General features: G+C 47.7%; 1 protein-coding gene across 1 annotated transcript in view; it reads left to right on the top strand.

Annotated features, from left to right (window-relative positions):
* The window catches only part of cuedc1b (CUE domain containing 1b), a 217,652-nt gene that overhangs the window by 79,360 nt on the left and 120,865 nt on the right, over positions 1-17,427 (top strand). Inside the window, exon 2 of the mRNA XM_085964907.1 lies at positions 17,156-17,226. The gene's annotated coding sequence lies outside the window, so the exon portion shown is untranslated. The remainder of the gene's footprint in view (positions 1-17,155; positions 17,227-17,427) is intronic.

Genomic DNA, 17,427 nt, shown 5'->3' with positions numbered 1-17,427 from the left:
CTATCCCTTGATTCCCTTAATATCCAAAAATCTATCAATGTCTTTCTTGAATATACTCAACGACTGAGCCTCCACAGCCCTCTGGGGTAGAGAATTCCAAAGATTCATCACCCTCTGAGTGAAGAAATTTCTCCTCATCCCAGTTCTAAATGGCCGACCCCTTTTTCTGAGACTGTGGCCCCTGGTTCTAGACTCCCCATCCTCCCTGCATCTACCCTGTCAAGCCCTGTAAGAATTTTGTATGTTTCAATGAGATCACCTCTCATTCTTCTAAACTAGAGAATATAGGCCTAGTCTACTCAATCTCTCCTCATAGGACATTCCCCCATCCCAGGAACCAGTCTGGTGAACCTTTGTTGCACTCCCTCTATGGCAAGTATATCCTTCGTTAGGTAAGGAGACCAAAACATAGAAAAATTGGAGCAGGAGTAGGCCATTCGGCCCTTCGAGCCTGCTCCGCCATTCAATATGATCATGGCTGATCCTCTATCTCAATACCATATTCCCGCACTCTCCCCATACCCCTTGATGCCTTTTGTATCTAGGAATCTATATATCCTTAAATATATTCAGTGATTTGGCCTCACAGCCTTCTGTGGTAGAGAATTCCACAGGTTCACCACCCTCTGAGTGAAGAAATTTCTCCTCATCTCAGCCCTAAATGTCCTACCCCATATCCTGAGACTGTGATCCCTCGTTCTAGCCAGTGAAACATCCTCCCTGCATCCAGTCTGTCTAGCCCTGTCAGAATTTTATATGTTTCAATGAGATCCCCTCTCATTCTTCTAAACCCTAGTGAATACAGGCCTAATCAACCCAATCTCTCCTCATACGACAGTCCTGCCATCCCAGGAATCAGTCTGGTGAACCTTCGCTGCACTCCCTCTATGGCAAGTACAGGTAGACTATCCTTTATCCGAACTTCTGAAAACCAAAAACCTCTAAAAACCGAAAGTTTTTTTGCTCAGCGTAAGTCGTGCGCACAACATGACCAGAGTGGCGCACGACTTACGCTGAGCAGGGCAGAGGGTCACAGAGTTCCCTCCTGGGTAGGAGATTGCAGGCCGAGCCGGGCAGTGTGAAGGAGGTACCGGGAGAGTGAACCCAACAATACAGCGGCCCGTCCGATATTCTTTTCTCCCCCCGACCCGACCCGAACCGCGTCCGTCCGATATTCTTTTCTCCCCCCGACCCGACCCGAACCGAACCGCGGCCCGTCCGATATTCTTTTCTCCCCCCGACCCGACCCAAACCGAACCGCGGCCCGTCCGATATTCTTTTCTCCTGACCCGACCCGAACCGCGGCCCGTCCGATATTCTTTTCTCCCCCACCGACCCCGACCCCCCCCCCCAACCTGAACCGCGGCCCGTCCGATATTCTTTTCTCCCCCCCCCCCGTTATATCCGTGTATCTTAATGTTGTGTCCTTCAATAATCAGACAACAGACTGCAGGGAACAATTCAACAGGTGTTTACTGAATGAGGGTTACTCTAGAACTAACTCTACAGATCACTACTCAGGGTTTATATACAGGTGTGGTCACTGCCGGTACTACAGTATACAGGAGCTGTAAAAAGTAGTTCTCTCCCTTAAGGTATATATTATACATTACAATTCCTCCCCTTTTAGATTAACAGTACCATAATACTCATTTAACAATTAACATTTTTAATATACAATGTTATATGAAAATAGTCCATTCATATATTCAGTCTCTGGGGAGGCTTCCTGATTCTTTCTGGATAACGCCTTTCCCGAGTGTCTCGCTCTTGGTGCGGAGGCGATTCTAGCAGCCTGTCGTCGGTTGGTTCATCAGCTTCCAATGCTATTGTTTCTGAGGTAGATGCGACCTGTACGTCGGGTTCCTCACCAGGTACGTATGGCCGAGACATGGGGTTGACTCGTTCCTGTGACTCTAGGATCTGGTCAGCATGGCGTCTCACAATGTTCTCCCCAACATCCACTGTGTACATTAGTGGCCCCTGCCGTGTGCATATCGTTCCTGGTTGCCATTTCTCTGTTCGGTAGTCGCGGGCCAAGACTGGTTGCCCTACATTGAAGCTCCTTGTCGGCTTCTCATTGATGTGCTGGAATTGCTTACTCTCAACATCTCTTCGTACATTTGGTCTGAGCAAATCCAGATGAGATCTCAACCTTCGGTTAAAGAACATCATGGCCGGGGCCTGGTTGGTGACTGCATGTGTCGCATTTCTGTAGGCTAACAGGAAATTGTCCACCTTATGCTGCAGTGGAATGTCGTCATCACACATGGCCCTTACTGCTTTTTTAAAGGTTTGTACGAACCTCTCAGCCAATCCATTTGTGGCTGGATGATACGGGGCGGATGTGTAATGCCTTACCCCATTCCTTTTCATAAATCTTCGAAACTCTTCGGACACAAACTGTGGTCCGTTATCAGAGCAAATCTGCTCTGGCAAGCCGTTCCTGGCAAAAATGGCCCGTAGGACTGCAATAGTTTTCTCCGTGGTGGTGGAGGACATTTTGATCACCTCAGGCCATTTCGAGTGCTATTAAAAACATTGAGTCCATGAATGGACCAGCAAAATCAATACGCACCCGTTGCCATGGAGATGAGGGCCACTCCCATGGGTGTAGAGGGGCATGTGGTGGTGCATTTTGGACCTTCTGGCACCCTGAGCAGCTCTTTGTCAGGTCCTCGATTTGCTGATCGATCCCCGGCCACCACACATAAGCCCTAGCAAGGCTTTTCATTTTCACCCCTCCCAGATGACCTTCGTGAAGCTCATTGAGCACTCTCTCCCTTAACTTGGGTGGAATTACCACTCGGGATCCACACATCAAGGTCCCCTGGCATACTGACAGCTGTTCTCTTCTGGATGAGAATGCTGGCAACAGTGAGTCGCCATGTGCTGGCCATCCCTTCACCGTCAAATCATATACCCGAGACAGTGTCGGGTCATTTCGGGTCTCCTTTTCTATACCAGCGTTAGTTACTGGCAAGCATTCAATTATAGTCGAATGAAATATTTCGACAGGATCCACTGCTGGTGCTTCCTCCGCAGTAGGCAGTGGCAGGCGTGATAGCCCATCAGCATTTCCATGCTGTTTCGTGCCCTTCTACTCGATTTCATATTGGTGCGCCCCTAGAAAAAGGGACCATCTTTGTAGCCGTTGCGCAGTCATCACCGGAACGCCCTTCTTTGGATTAAAGATGGAGACAAGTGGTTGGTGGTCAGTCAGCAAGGTGAACTTCTGCCCGTGCAGATAGTGATTGAACTTTTTCACTCCCCACACTAGGCTGAGGGCCTCCCTGTCAATCTGGGCGTAGTTACGCTCGGCTGAGGTTAGTGACCGAGACGCAAAGGCTACTGGCCTCTCCGAGCCGTCCGGGAATTTGTGCGACAGCACCGCTCCAATGCCATAGGGTGATGCATCACACACCAACCGAATTGGTAGTGCTGGGTTGAAATGAGCCAACACCTCTTTTGATGTGATCAATGCTTTGCTCTTCTGGAAAGCTCGTTTACATTCGTCACTCCACTTCCATGGTACCCCCGTTTGCAGTAGGGTGTTCAGTGGGTGTACTACGGTAGACAAATTCGGCAAGAACTTATGGTAGTAGTTCACCAGCCTGAGGAACGACCTCAGTTGTGACACATTTTCTGGTGCTGGAGCCTTGACTACTGCCTCAATCTTTTCAGGGGACTTATGTAACCCCTCTTTATCAATAACGTGGCCACAATACGAGATCTGCTTCTGGAAAAACTCGCATTTGTGGCGATTAGCTCGGAGCCCATATTCCTTCAATCTAGTGAGCACCTGCTCCAGGTTGGCGAGGTGATCACTGTCATTTTCGCCCGTGACCAGGATGTCGTCCAAATAACACTGGGTCCCTGGAATCCCTTGCAGGACTTGTTCCATTGCCCTTTGCCAAATAGCCGGAGCTGATGCTACCCCGAACACCAGCCGGTTGTATTGGTAGAGACCTTTATGAGTGTTGATCGTGAGGTACTGTTTCGAGGATTCTTCTACCTCCATTTGCAGGTACGCCTGGGCCAGATCAATCTTAGTGAAGCGTTTCCCTCCAGATAGCGAGGCGAAAATATCTTCAATCCGCGGAAGCGGATATTGTACAGTGTGAAGGACTGGGTTCACTGTCACCTTAAAGTCCCCACAGATGCGAACCTTCTTTGGTTCCCCAGGCGTATTACTCAACGACCTCTTCATTACAGGAACGATGGGTGTAGCCCACTCGCTCCAGTCCGTTTTGGACGGTACTCCTGAACGTTCCAAACCTTCCAGCTGGGCGGATTGCATAAAGTACCGGTCTGGCCTTAAAAAACTTTGGGCTTGCATTTTCCTCTCTTTTGATCGTCGCTGTTATGCCTTTTAGTGTTCCGAGTCCCTGCTGGAACACTTCCTGTGCGTCAGTTAGCATTTTTGACAGTCGTCCAGGTGTGACGTCGTCATCCTTTTTGGCATCTACAGTCAGTGCTTGTATGGAATGCCAATCTAGCTGTATCTTCCGGATCCATTCACGTCCTAGTAGTGGTGGTCTTCCATCTGGCAATACGTATAGGTCCATTTTTGGTATTTCCTTGCCGTTCTATATAACGTTCACCCTTATTTTTCCTTTGGGGTAGACTTTTTGCCCCGTGTACGTCTTCAAGACAATCTTTGTATCTCTCAAGGGTATATGTGAGAATAGCCGCTTGTAGTCCCTTCGGTTTATGACAGTTAGGGCTGATCCTGTGTCCAATTCCATTTTCACTTGGACTCCTGCTATCTTGAGCGTGACCCAGATAGTTTGGTGATCCTCCGTTTTGATCACATTATGTAGTTTCAGACAACCCAGCTCCTTGCTTCCGGAGTCTGTATCACTCTTCTGTTCGTCTGAACTACTCTCCGTCACCTTATGTACCTTCTTGTACTTCTCCTGTGGAGATTTCTTGCAGCTGGTTTTCTTTCCCGACCTGCAGGCTCTTGCTATGTGTCCTACTTTTCCACACTGTCTGCACACTTTGTCCTTGAACCAGCAATCATTATGGTCGTGTGTTGTTCTGCTGCAGCGATAGCACTTCACTGTTCCGTATGACATTTCATTTGTGCCATATTCTTGCGGTCTCCGTTGTATCTCTGCAGCGCCCCGTGCTGCTGCTTCGTGTGATACTGCAATGCTGAAAACCTTGTCCAGCGTAAGATCCTTTTCTGATAGAAGCCGTTTCTGGGTTCCTTCACTTTGAAGCCCACACACAAACTTGTCCCTTAAAGTATCTGCTAGTCCCGTTCCAAACTGGCGGTGTTTCGATAGCTTGCGCAGTTCCGTTAAATACTCAGCATTACTTTCATCTTTATGCTGGTCCCTTTTGTGAAACTTAAATCTTTCTGCTATCAGCAGCGGTGTGGGGTTTAAGTGGTCCTGTAGGATTGACACTATGTTTTCAAAATCCTTTTCTACTGGCTTCTCTGGGGTTACTAGTTTTCGTAGTAAGCCATACGTTTTTGCACCCATTGAATTCAACAATACCAGCGCTTTCTTGTCATCTGGCACTTCATTCGCCTTGCAGTATACTTCTATGCATTCGACATATGTCGTCCAATCTTCGACTTCATTGTTGAATGCTGTGATACTGCCACTCTTCGGCATTTTTGGGTGTGGTTAGAGTGGCTTAAAATGGCGTCTCCCGCGCTTTCCTTCCTTCCCCGCTGCGGCTTAAAATGGCGTCTCCCGCGCTGCTGCCAACGCCGCTCTCGGCGGTCCTCGTGGCAAATGGCGACGCCCTGTGGGTGTCGCGCGCTGCTCCTGCGCTGCTGCCAACGCCGCTCTCTGCGGTCCTCGTGGCAATGGCAGCGCCTCGCGTTTTCCTGCGCGTCTCTCTCCCCCGTTGACGCCGCTCGGTCCTGAACACCGGCTGCACCCTGTGTGCTCTGCCCTCTCTCCCCCGTTGACGCCGCTCGGTCCTGAACACCGGCTGCACCCTGTGCGCTCTGCCCTCTCTCTGTCCCCCGTCGACGCTGCTCAGCCTTTTTCTGTGCCGCCCGGTCGGGCTCTAGCCCGCCGCTGTCCGGGAAGGGTCTGCGCAGTACCTGTTGCCAGCCCGTTTCGCTGGACCACCGTGACTGGAAAGCCAAGCCTGGCTCTCGACAGCCTCCCCTGCGATGCCCTAATCTCCACTGGATGACTGGGCGGTTGCCTGTGGTCGATGCCCGTGCTTCGGACTCGACCTTCTTCCACTGTTCTCCAGGAGCGAATCCCTGGGAGGTGATGCAGAGTTGCAGGTAGGTTCGAATCTGCGTCGTCGCCAATGTTATATCCATGTATCTTAATGTTGTGTCCTTCAATAATCAGACAATAGACTGCAGGGAACGATTCAACAGGTGTTTACTGAATGAGGGTTACTCTAGAACTATCTGTACAGATCGCTAATCAGGGTTTATATACAGGTGTGGTCACTGCCGGTACTACAGTATACAAGAGCTGTAAAAAGTAGTTCTCTCCCTTAATAAGGTATATATACATTACACCCCCCACCCGACCCCCGACCTGATTTGCGGGCCAGCTTAGTAGGAGTCAGCCGATATCCGGCTTTCCAGAGAAGCAGGAAGGGGAATGAGACACGGAACAGTCGCAAGAGGTAGCCTGAACTTTTACAATTTATATTAAATACAAATTTCCCAGTCTTATAATAATACCTTCTGAAATCTGAAAACCAAAACTCAGCTGGTCCCAAGGCTTTCGGATAAGGGACAGTGTACCTGTATATCCTTTCTTAGGTAAGGAGACCAAAACTGCACACAGTACTCCAGGTGTGGTCTCACCAAGGCCCTGTACATCTGTAGTAAGACATCCTTGCTCCTGTACTCAAATCCTCTTGCAATGAAGGCCAACATACCATTTGCCTTCCTAACTACTTGCTGCACCTGCATGTTTGGTTTCAGTGACTGGTGAGCAAGGACACCCAGGTCCCTTTGTACATCAACATTTCCCAATCTATCATCATTTAAATAATACTCTACCTTTCTGTCTTTCCTACCGAAGTGGATAACTTCACATTTAGCCGCGTTATACTGCATCTGCCATGTATTTGCCCACTCACTCAACTTGTCTAAATCGCCTTGAAGCCTCTTTGCATCCTCCTCACAACTCACAATCCCACCTAGTTTTGTGTCGTCAGCAAACTTGGAAATATTACATTTGGTTCCCTCATCCAAATCATTGATATATATTGTGAATAGCTGGGGCCCAAGCACTGATCCCTGCAGCACCCCACTAGTCACCGCCCGCCACCCCGAAAAAGACCCATTTATTCCTACTCTCTGTTTCCTGTCTGTTAACCAATTTTCAATCCATGCCAGTATATTTCCCCCAATCAGATGCACTTTCATTTTGCATACTAACCTCTTATGTGGGACTTTATCAAAAGCCTTCTGAAAATCCAAATACACCACATCCACTGGTTCTCCCTTATCTATTCTACCAGTTACATCATCAAATAACTTCAGTAGGTTTGTCAAACACGATTTCCCTTTTATAAATCCATGTTGACTTTGTCTAATCCCGTTGATACTTTCTAAGTGTCCTGTTATCACATCCTTTATAATAGACTCTAGCATTTTCCCTACTACTGATGTTAGGCTAACTGGTCTGTTTCCCTGTTTTCGCTCTCCCTCCTTTTTTAAATAATGGGGTTACATTTGCCACCCTCCAATCTGTAGGAATTGTTCCATAATCTATAGAATTTTGGAAGATGACAACCAATGCATCCATTATTTCCATGGCTACCTCTTTTAGTACTCTGGGATGCAGATTATCAGGCCCTGGGGATTTATCGGCTTTCAGTCCCATTAATTTCTCCAGCACTTTTTTTTTAATAATACTAATTTCCTTTAATTCCTCCTTCTCACTAGACCCTTTGTTCCCTAGCATTTCTGGGAAGTTATTTGTGTCCTCTTCCATGAAGACAGAACCAAAGTATTTGTTTAATTGCTCTGCCATTTCCTTGTTCCCCATTATAAATTCTCCTCTTTGTGACTGTAAGGGACCTACATTTGTTTTCAACTAATCTTTTTCTTTTTACATACTTGTGGAAGCTTTTACAGTCCACTTTTATGTTCCTTGCAAGTTTACTCTCATACTTTATTTTTCCCCTCTTAATCAATCTCAGTCCTTTTTTGCTGAATTCTAAATGCTCCCAATCCTCAAGCTTGCTACTTTTTGTGGCAACTTTATATGACTCGTCTTTGGATCTAATGCTATCCTTAACTTCTTTTGTTAGCCATGGTTGGGCCACTTTTCCTTTTGTGTTTTTGCACCAGAAAGAAATGTATAACTGTTGCAATTCATGCATTCGTTCCTTAAATGTTAGCCAATGCCTATCCACCGTCTTGCCGTTTAATGAAGCTCCCCAATCTATCATAGCCAACTCACTCCTCATACCTTCGTAGTTTCCTTTGTTTAGATTTAGGACCCTAGTTTCGGATTGGATTTCTTCACTTTCCATCTTAATGAAGAATTCTATCATGTTATGGTCACTCTTCCCTAAAGGACCCCGCACAACAAGATTATTAATTAACCCTTTCTCATTGCACAATACCCAATCTAGGATAGCCTGTTCCCTAGTTTGCTCCTCAATGTACTGGTTTAAAAATCCATCTTGTACACACTCACAGAATTCATCCTCCACAGTATTATTATATATTTGGTTTGGCCAGTCTACATGTAGATTAAAGTTGCCCATGATTACTGTAGTACCCTTGTTACATGCATCTCTAATTTCCTGTTTGATGCCGTCCCCTACATTACCACTACTGTTTGGAGGCCTATAGACAACTCCCACCAATGTTTTCTGCACCTTGGTGCTTCTTAGCTCCACCCAGACTGATTCTACATCTTAATTTTCTGAGCCAATATCTTTCTCATTATTGCAAGATTTCATCCTTTACTAACAATGCCACCCCACCACCTTTTCCTTTTTGCCTGTCCTTCCTAAATATCGAATATCCTTGGATATTCAGCTCCCAGCCTTGTTCACCCTCCAGCCATATCTCCGTAATTGCAATTATATCGTATCCGTTTACATCTATTTGCGCTGTTAATTTGTCTACCTTATTACGAATGCTTTGTGCATTCAGATACAGTGCCTTTAGATTTGTCTTTTTAACATTTTTAGACATCTTAACATTTTTTTGTACTGTGGCCCTATTTGTCTTATTACCAACCATTTTTTCTTACCCGGACCCTATTTGTTAGTGCACTCCTTTGTTTGTACGCTCTGTCCCTTCCTGACACAATCTGGTTATCCTTACCCCAATCGCTTTCCTGCACTGCTTCCTTGTCTTTTCTCTTTAGCATTCTAGATTTCTCTCCACCGGGACTGCCGCCGCCCCCCCCTACCCCCTGCCTTATTTAGTGTAAAACCCTGTCTACCTCCCTAGTTATTCGATTCGCTAGAACTCTGGTCCCAGCATGGTTCAGGAGTAGTCCGTCCCAACGGAACAGCTCTCTCTTTCCCCAGCACTGGTGCCAGTGCTCCACGAATCGAAAACCATTTCTCCCACACCAATCTTTGAGCCACGCATTCATCTCCCTGATCCTATTGACCCTGTCAATTTGTTCGTGGTTCAGGTAATAATCCAGAGATTTTCACCCTTGTGGTTCTGCTCTTTAATTTAGTCCCTAACTGCTCAAACTCTCTCAGCAGAACCTTGTTCTAAGTCCTACCTATGTCGTTGGTACCTACGTGGACCACAACAACTGGATCCTCCCCCTCCCACTCCATGTTCTTCTCCAGCCCCGGAGGAGATGTTCTTTACCCTGGCACCATAGCCTTCGGGACCCATGCTCCTGGCTGCAGAGAACAGTGCCTATCCCTAAAACTGTACACAACACTCCAGGTGTGGTCTCACCAGGGCCCTATATAATTGCAGTAAGACGTCTTTACTCTTATACTCAAATCCTCTTGTAATAAAGGCCAACATACCATTTGCTTTCCTAATTGCTTGCTGCACCTGCATGTTAACTTTCAGTGATTCGTGTACAAGGACACCCAGGTCCCTCTGAACACCAACATTTCCCAATCTCTCACCATTTAAAAATACTCTGCTTTTCTATTTTTCCTACCAAAGTGGATAACTTCACATTTCTCCACGTTATATTCCATTTGCAATGTTCTTGCCCACTCACTTAGCCTGTCTATATCCCCATGAAGCTTCTTTGCATCCTCTTCACAACTTACATTCCCACCTAGCGTTGTATCAGCAGCAAACTGGGATATATTACATTTGGTCCCCTCATCCAAATCATCGATGTAAATTGTAAATAGCTGAGGCCCAAGCACTGATCCTTGTGGTACCCCACCAGTTACAGCCTGCCAACCCGAAAATGACCCGAATATTTTTATAACTAGTAATTGAAAGTGTTTGAAGAAAGAAAAGCATTTTTCTTTCAAAATGCCCCTGTGACTTTTCTCTCTGGGCTGCTCACGGCAATGCCCTGGAGATGAATCTTCAATTCCTGGGAGACTCCAGGGCAATCCGAGAGGGTTGGCAACCCGAACCACACATGCAGGACAATGGAAGATGGGGCCTTGTGTAGAACATGCTGATGTGTTTAGGAGTGCGTGAATCTGTGACGACCGTGGTTGCTGAATTTTATATAAGGCGCAGTTGCCGTGGATGATTCATGTCAGTGCTCAGTGGGGGAACTAGCTATCAAAAAGTTGTGAAACTTGATATTACTTATGTGTGAGCTCAGCGGCATCTGCTTTTGTGAAAAGTGTGAAGATGGAAGTTGTGGTTTTGTGTGAGGCCTGCAGTTAATTATAAACAGTGAACTAACTCGGCCTTTTATGTATAAAATCCACCCGTGAGAACTAATAGTGCACAAAGACATGCATAGAGTCATAACCACACAGAAGGCGGCCATTCGGCCCATCAAATCTGTGCCGGCTCGCTGCAGAGTAATCCAGTCAGTCCCATTCCCCCGCTCTATCCCCGGAGCCCTACAAGTTTATTTCCCTCAAGTGCCTATCCAGTCTCCCCTTGAAAACATTGAGTGTCTCCGCTTCCACCGCTTCCGTTGGCAGCGAGTTCCACTCGCTGCGTAAAAAAGTTTTCCCCTCACATCCCCCCTGTATCTCTTGCCCAAAAACTTAAATCTGTGTCCCCTTGTCCTTGTCCCATCAACTAGTGGGAACAGCCTAGGAGGAATATTGTTATTTTCATCCATCTATGTTCATTTTCAAGTTATTTATACTCCCCATCTCCTCGGATAGCTCGGATGATGACCGCCATTGCCAGTGTAAGATTGGAGCTGTAAATTCCACCTGAGTCCCAGGTTCAATCTCCGGCCTGTTCGGAGTCAGCTGATTTCAGCTGCTACAGTTGGACTTGGAGCTCCTCAAGGTGGCGGGAATCACTTAGGCTTCAAACAAACATAAGAATTAGGAGCAAGTGTAGGCCATACGGCCCCTCTAGCCTGCTCCATCGATCGTGGCTGATCATCGACCTCAACTCCACTTTCCTGCCCTATCCCCATATCCCTTGATTCCCTTAGTGCCCAAAAATCTATCGATCTCAGCCTTGAATATACTCAACGACTGAGCCTCCACAGCCCTCTGGGGTAGAGAATTCCAAAGATTCGCCACCCTCTGAGTGAAGAAACTTTCTTCATCTCAGTCCTAAATGGCCGACCCCTTATCCTGAGACTGTGACCCCTGGTTCTAGACTCTTCAGCCAGGGGAGACATCCTCCCGGCATCAACTTGGTCAAGCCCTCTTAAGAATTTTATACGTTTCAATGAGATCACCTCTCATTCTTCTCAACTCCAGAGAGTATCAGCCCAATCTACTCCATCTCTCCTCATAGGACAACCCTCTCATCCCAGGAATCAGTCTGGTGAACCTTCGTTGCACCGCCTCTATATAATTCCAGCTTTTGATTGTTGTTTAGTGACCCCTTGTTGAAAGCGAGAGCAGGGTCGGGTTAGGCTGTATTGCTGGTCCAAGTGGCTATTTTTTCCCCCTTTTTCCTGCTGCCAGGGAAACGTGGATGATGTCTCCGAGCCCTGATAATTTCTCGCACCTCCACGCTATCGGCGCTTTCATTAACTGCGGGGCGGGGGGGTGGGGAGCGGGCAGCAATTCTGACACATCAGACAAACACGAGCACTGCTGTCGCTCACGGCTTCAACAAGCTGGCCTGTGTTCAGTCGGGCAGGCCTGCCACAGCTGCTGTGATAGACTATGTCGACAGTTGGCACAACAGGTATTTTGGGGGCACGCTTGGTACAATGGCTAAAGTTGCGACACTTGCACAGATGGGTTTTGGAGAGGAATAGACGTACAGATGGCGTATTGTGCGGATGGATCGTTGGAAGTGGATACAGCTGGTACAGTTGGCCTGCTTTCAGAATGCCATCGTAGCAGAAAGCCACAATTGGCACGCTGAGTTAATTCACTTTCACCAGTGAACTAAAATGTCATACATTAGTTACTAATGACCCCCCCCCCCTCCCAGGAACAAGTCTCTAGATGGCCATTTCTCACACTATGCCTCCGTATCCCATAAGGTGAGAATTATAATGGCCGAGCAGGTTTCCAGTATCTAAGCCACACAGACCAGCAAGGCTTGTGGTGTCTGCCCTGGCTGGTTGTTCATGTGGAATTGAAGAAGAGCAGGGAGTTCTCCTGGGGTCCTGGCCAAGGTTCCTCCTTCAGCCGACTCCATCGAAAGCAGATTTAACCAGTGATTCAACCCCTTGCTGTTTGTGTGGGATTTTGCTGTGCACAACATGGCTGCTGTGTTTGTTATATAACACTCGTTCCTGATCACGCTCCTGCGAAGCGCCTTGGGACGTTTTACTACGTTAAAGGCGCTATATAAATGCAAGTGGTCGTTGTCGATGCAGATCAACCACGGTCCAGTTGAATGGTGGAACGGCTTCCTCCTGTTCCTATGTTATTCACTGCACTTTGGAGTAGCTCATTGTAGGTGAAGCACTCGGAGATATGATGAGGTGTTTTTTTTTACCTCAACCTAAAAACTCCCTGGAATGAAGCAGAGTGACACTTCCTGGAGGAGAGAATGTCACTTAGTTCACATCGGAATCAGTTCAGATTCACACCGCATTGACATTCCAAGCATAGTGTTGCTGTGAAGTGATTTCAACAGTGCACTGTGTTATACTTGGGGGAGTTGTGAAAGCACTGTAAATAAATAAACTAAAAGCACCATGGTGGTTCCTTAAACTTGTCCTTCTGTTATGAGGAGAGTTCCATGTTTGACTTCTAGAAAATCCTGAGGAAAAATTTGAAATATGTATGTTCAAAAATCGAGAATGTCATCTCCCGCTGATTCAATGGGTAAACGCACTGTGCAGTGTGGTGCTGAGATATACAGACCAGGAGAGCGGCAACTTCAAACGCTGGCCTCCTTTGATCTCTGTTGGGCTGATGAGTTAAGAAAGAAAGACTTGCATTTCTATAGCGCCTTTCACGACCTCAAGACGTCCCAAAGCGTTTTACAGCCAATTAAGTACTTTTTGAAGTGTAGTTGCTGTTGTAATGTGGGAAACACGGCAGCCAATTTGCGCACAGCAAGCTCCCACAAACAGCAATGTGATAATGACCAGAGAATTTTTTAGTGATGTTGGTTGAGGGATAAATATTGGCCAGGACACCGGGGATAACTCCCCTACTCATCTTCAATGTAAAAAAAACACATGCATTTATATAGCGCTTTTCACAACCACCAGACGACCCAGAGCGGCCAATGAAGTACTTTTTGAAGTGTAGTCACTATTGTACTGTAGAAATAGTGTCATGGGATCTTTTACGTCCACCTGAGAAGGCAGACAGGCGGACATCTCATCTGAAAGGCGGCACCTCCGACAGTGCAGCACTCCCTCAGCACTGCGCTGGAGTGCCAGCCTACATTTTGTGCTCAAGTCCCTGGAGTGGGGACTTGAACCCACAACCTTCTGACTCAGAGGCGAGAGAGCGCTACCCACTGAGCCACAGCTGACACTATAGTTGAGACACTATAGCAGCACGGTGGCATAGTGGTTAGCACTGTTGCCTCACAGCGCCAGGGACCCGGGTTCGAATCCGGCCTCGGGCGACTGTCTGTGTGGAGTTTGCACATTCTCCCCGTGTTTGCGTGGGTTTCCTCCGGGTGCTCCGGTTTCCTCCCACAGTCCAAAGATGTGCGGGTTAGGTTGATTGGCTATGATAAATTGACCCTTAGTGTTAGGGGGATTAAATACGTGGGGTTACGGGGATAGGGTGGGATATGTGTTGGTGTAGGGGATACTGGGATCGGGTAGGATATGTGTCGGTGCAGGCTCGATGGGCCGAAATGGCCTCTATCTGCACTGTGGGGTTTCTGTGATTCTGTGAATTGGCTTCAGGCTCCCTAGACTGGAAAAGAGAAAAATGAAAGGCCATTATTCACAGTTCTGATCCTTATCTAGTGACACCCCTACCCCCACCCACCCCCCCCAGCCCACTTTCACCCCATCACCCAAGGTGGAAAGTGCTAGTGTGTGAACAATGGGTGGGGACAGGTTTTGGGCTGAGCAGTGATGCTGCCTGCGGTCGAATATCCCATCAATACTCATGTTTAGGCTTGTGAAGAATGGCTGCTTCAGTGATGTGCAATGCAACCACAGCATGAGTCAGCGCCTTCAGGAGAGACGGGAAAGAAACTGAAGCAATTAAGTATTGTCATTAAGATTCCAAATTAAGACGAGTAGATGTGTCCTGAATGCCCAGGAGTGAAGTCCCCATTTTAGGGTCAAATGGACCAGGAAGATCTCGTAGTCAATCCCTTGTCTACGCTGAGTTGGCTGATCTCAGTTGGAGCAATGGTAGGATTAGTACAGTTGACCACAGCATCCTGGGTCACAGAAGGAAATATCATCCATGTTAACCATGGCTCAGTTGGTAGTGCTGAGTCAGAAGGTTGTGGGTTCAAGGCCCACTCCAGGGACTTGAGTTCAAAATCTAGGCTGACACTCCAGTGCAGTACTGAGGGAGTGCGGCACCGTCTTTCGAATGAGGTCCCATCTCCCTGGTGTCCTGGGCCAATATTTATCCCTCAACCAACATCACTAAAAAATTATCATCTGGTCATTATCACATTGCTGTTTGTGGGAGCTTGCTGTGCGCAAATTGGCTGCCGCGTCTCCTACATTACAACAGTGACTACACTTCAAAAAGTACTTCATTGCTTTGGGACGTCCTCAGGTGGTGAAAGGCGCTGTATAAGTGCGTCTTTCTTATCCTGACTGCAGCGCAGTGACCCCTTACTTGTCTGGATGCCAACTGGGGACAGGAGAACACAGCCGCGAGGTCTTCCACAGTTTAATAGCCTCACCAGCCTTCCCCGTCAAGGAGCAAACCTGAATAACAGCTGCTTGGGCTAAAAACTGGAAGGTGACCGCTGCGTGTGGGAACTGTAGCCCAGCGAGGGAAGTCGCCCGATGCCTTCAGGAGGGGGAGAGAAAGAGAAATGGTGGAATGGAAGAAAATGAACAGCCTGAGAGCTAGTTGCTTGCACTAGGCTGTAATGCTGCGTGCAGCAGGATAAACCACAGTCATATAAATCACAGCATGTCTCTCATTCGTTCGTACTGAGGCTTGCAAAGCTCGGATTGATTTCAGGCTGTATCTCAGGGTTCGGTGAGTCAGGAGCAGCCCCTTATTGACCATTGAAAGCGGTGACCTGAAATTGTAAGTGGAAACCCATTCGTTTTCTATCTCGGCTCCTGTCATTGCCTCTTGTTTGAGCAGCACGGGAGCCAGTTGCAGCTCCGCGAGAGGAAGTGCTCAGTTTGAGTCTTGAATTATTAACGCCAGCCTTGTATTTGCTGCTCACTGATTTGCCTCTTTCACAGTTTGTCCGACGGTTCGTTCTGCTCAGCTCCTTTGCCGAAGGCCCTCGCGCCTGCTGTGGTGTCGTTCCAACGGGTGTCGGCAGCCCTGGCACACGTCACCAAGAAAGAGAAAGGGCAGGTGTAGCTTGCAGAGTGGCAATGGAGGCCAGTGTTTCGGTTCCGTTCTCTCCGGGGATGGTGCATGAGAACTCTGAAATCACATAGTATTTACAGCACAGAAACAGGCCATACGGCCCAACAGGCCGGTGCCAGTGCTTATGCTCCGCACGAGCCTCCTCCCACCCTCCTTCCTCTAACCCCATCAACACATCTAACCGCTAAGCTCTTCCATTTCTGACGAAGGGTCACAGACCTGAAACGTTAACTCTGTTTCTCTCTCCACAGATGCTGCCCTGACCTGCTGAGTGTTTCCAGCATTTTCTGCTGTTTATTTCTGCTTTCCAGCGTCCGCAGTCTTTTGCTATTGTCCCATCAACATATCCTTCCCTATCCTTTCTCCCTCGCGTGTTTATCTAGCTTTCCCTTCATCCGTCGAGTCTCACCAGCCAGGTCAAGCTGGTTGAAGGGACAGCTCGGCTCAGTCCTCAGAAGGTTGGCGTGCAAAGGAAGTTGCGACGCACTGTTTTCAGCTTTGAGTCGTGCAAACTGCACTCCCAAAACATACCAGCCTCTTCGCTGGTGTTAGCACAACTAACCTTTCAAGTTACAGCGCGTCTGAAGTGTTAATGGGTCTTTTCAGATGCTGACTGACCTGCATCTGAATTTGCAGCATTTTTTTCTTTACATTTCAGAATTCCAGCATTTGCAGTTGTTGTTTTTTTTCTTCTTCATCTGTAACCTTTCCTCTATTGTACTGGGGGACACAACTGCCCACCTCCGTCGCCTGCAGTGCTCGAGCACAGTGCTTTCCACTAACCCGCAGATAACGCCCTTGACATGAATCAGTCATTCATGAAAGAAAGACTTATGAAATAATACTGAGCGGCCTGCGGGTGGCACTGTCCAGGGATACTCGGGCACGGGCCCAGCTTGCGCAGGACATTCTTAACAGGAACTAGCGAAGGACACAACTAGACCTCCATGTTGTAAAACAGTTGATTAAAGCTTTGTTTAACGCTTAGACCAAGTGCTTAGTAGTTTTCTTATGTCAGCCCTTGCCTTCTGTTTGTCACGGGTTCTGGTCCAAAAATATGGCACAGAGAAGGTGAATCTTTTTCCCAGCATCAAAAGAACGAGGCTTTATTCACCTCCGTGTTTCTCCCTTTTTATCCCCGCAGAGACCCGGACACAGAATTTGGAGCCGGAGCAAAGCACCCAGCGAACTGGCTGAAACCCTTCACGGATACAGGTACAGTCGCATCTACTTTACAAGGGCCCTGCCTGTCTGTCCTTTCTTGTCGTGCAGGATCCCTCTGCTGCCTGGAGAGTGGGTGCCAGGCACAGCAAGGTGCCAAGGGGGAAATGGAGAAGCTTTGATTTCTGCTTTCAGCTCAATTCCGCCAAGTCAGATAAATAATGGGAGGCCAGGATGCTGTCGCGTTGGAACTAG

This window comes from Somniosus microcephalus, chromosome 22 (assembly GCF_052327205.1).
Source record: "Somniosus microcephalus isolate GS21.2 chromosome 22, FLI_Smic_1.0, whole genome shotgun sequence".
Classification (NCBI taxonomy): Eukaryota; Metazoa; Chordata; class Chondrichthyes; order Squaliformes; family Somniosidae; genus Somniosus; species Somniosus microcephalus.
This window is presented reverse-complemented; position numbering and strand designations above follow the sequence as displayed.